Raw genomic sequence first — 2,881 nt, 5'->3', positions numbered from 1 at the left:
ATATATATAGCAGGCATATATACATATATATATATATATATATATATATATATATATATATATATAGAGTGCAGTTACTGTTAATACTTCATTTAGAGAATTAACATACATATATATATATATATATATATATAGCAGGGGTAATCTAAAAACACTAGTTCTAGCCTGTGTCAGTAAATGATAAAGTGGTAAACACAAGCTGTAACTAGAAGTGGAGTACCAGTCATATACTAGGTCAATGTAATCAACTAAGCTCCACCCACTAAAATTGCTGGCCTTGAGCCAAAATTTGCTGTTGTTTATAACAGCTGCATGCTACTTTCTGTTACACCACCAATTAAACAACCACGTTCCAGAGATGTGAGTTCACCATTGTATTCCAGGCATGTAGAATGGTGTATGTTACATGAAATTTGTCTTTTTTTTTCTTTGTTTCTTATGTTTTAGAGTTTCATCTGATTGTTGTGTGTGTGTGTGTGTGTGTGTGTGCGCGCGTGCAATGTGAGCTGTGTTATCTTGCTGTGGTGGTGGTGGTGTTTGTGTTGTGTGTTTGTGTTATCACTTAACTTGAGTTTTGCGTCCATGATAATAAAAATCATAGATTTAGCATTATTATCATTATTATTATTATTATTATTATTATTATTATTATTATTATTATCATCATCATCATCATCAAGGTGGCAAGCTGGCAGAATCGTTAACACACTGGGCGAAATGTTTATCGGTATTTTGTCTGTCTTTTACACTCTGAGATCAAATTCTGCTAAGGTTTACTTTGCCTTTCATCCTTTTAGGGGCAATAAAATAAGTACCAATCAAGCACTGGGGTCAATGTAATCGACTAGCCCCTACACCCACTGAAATTTTAGGCCTTGTGCCTATATTAGAAAGGATTATTATTATTATTATTATCATTATTATTTTTATTATTATTATTAAGGTGGTGAGCTGGCAGAATTATTAAGCATGCCGGCTGAAATGTTTAGCAGCAGTTTGTCTGTCTTCATGTTCTGAGTTCAAATTCTACCAAGGTCAACTTTGCCTTTCATCCTTTGGGAGTCGATAAAATGAGTACCAGTTGAGTAGTGGGGTCAATGTAATCGACTAGTCCCCTCCCCATGAACTTCAGGCCTTGTGCCTATAGTAGAAAGGATTATTATTATGACATAAACAGAGAGAGAGAGAGAGAGTGGAAAGGAGAAAGAGAGGGAAGAGAGAAAGAAAGAAAAGGAGAGAGAGAGAGGGACAAAAATGGGGAGAGATGGCCACAAGAAATAGTGCAAGTGGATCGAGAAATGAGAAGGCACAGGAAGAATTCACCGAAATGCAGCAGCAGGAAAAGGAGTGGACACAGAGGAAGATCTAGTGAACACAGGATGGAAATAAGGGTGAGATGGGGCAATACAGAAATAAAGAGATAAAATGGGTGAGAAAGAGGAAGATTGTGAGGAAAGGCACAAGTGTGAGAGAGTATGAGACATTTGGCAAAACGGTTTCTGTGTTGCTGATTCAATGTTGACTAATTTGGCATTGGACACTTTGTCCTTGGGATCTTTTGGTGGTATGAACATTTTTTGTGTCTATTCTAGTTGACAACTAACTTATTATCACAACTATTAATCTACCTGAGTAGTAAACTTCTTTAACTTTCTGCTTCACTTTATGCCAGTATGGACAACGGATGCTAAATGATGATGATGATAATATATACATATATATACATATACATATATATATATATATATATATATATATATATACCGGAGTAAGCACATAAAATGTGCAACAAGGTGGAAAAAAGAGTACTCAAATACCAGAGGTAGAGTAATATGCTTTATTTAAAAGCAGCAGAAATATAACAAAAGACTGTTACTCAGAGTTTCACGTGCCCGTTCATCGGACAGTTTTGATTTTCTAACAAAACTGTCCGATGAACAGGAACGTGAAACTCCGAGTAACAGTCTTTTGTTATATTTCTGCTGCTTTTAAATAAAGTATATATATATATATGTATATATATATATATATATATATATATATATATATATATATATATCATCATCATCATAATCATCATCACCACATTTTAGTGCCCACATTCCATGCTGGCATAAGCTGAATGGCGTGTCAGCATCTGATGGCTCCAAAGACTGCATTATGCTCCAATGCCTGCTTTAGCATGGCTTCTATCACTGCATGCCATTCCTGATGCCAACCATTTTACATTGTATACTGCATTTATTTTGGGTATTTTTAATGTGCCACCAGTGCTAGTGAAAATGCCATTCAGCTTGTAGGACTACAATCCCCAACGAGGAGAGCTTTATGCAAGCAGATGAGGGGTAGCACATTATAATTTTTGTTTTAAATCTTTTTACTTGTTTCAGTCACTAGATTGTGGCCATGCTGGGGCACCACCTTGAATTTTAGTAGAATAAATTGATCCCCAGTACTTTTTTTTCTTTTTAAGAAGTGCTATCTATTCTATAGGTCTCTTTTGCCAAACTGCTAAGTTATGGGGACACAAACACATCAACCCTGGTTGTCAAGTGGCGATGGGGTGCGGTGGGGGACAAACACAGACACAAAAGTATACATACACACACACATATATATATATGTATATATATATATATGATGAGCGTCTTTCAATTTCCATCTACCAGATCCACTCACAGGACTTTGGTCAGCCCAAGGCTATAGTAGAATTATCACACACACACACACACACACACACACACACACACATATATATATATATATATATACATACATATATATATATACATACATACATATATATATATATACATACATATATATATATACATACATACATATTTATATATACATACATATATATATATATATATATATA

General features: G+C 34.6%; 1 protein-coding gene across 10 annotated transcripts in view; it reads right to left on the bottom strand.

Moving 5' to 3' along the window:
* The window catches only part of LOC106880568 (kinesin-like protein unc-104), a 305,280-nt gene that overhangs the window by 11,311 nt on the left and 291,088 nt on the right, over window positions 1-2,881 (bottom strand). The window lies entirely within an intron of this gene.

Source organism: Octopus bimaculoides, chromosome 25, assembly GCF_001194135.2.
Source record: "Octopus bimaculoides isolate UCB-OBI-ISO-001 chromosome 25, ASM119413v2, whole genome shotgun sequence".
NCBI lineage: Eukaryota > Metazoa > Mollusca > Cephalopoda > Octopoda > Octopodidae > Octopus > Octopus bimaculoides.
The sequence above is the reverse complement of the archived record's forward strand: the minus strand, read 5'-3'. Positions and strand labels throughout refer to the sequence as shown.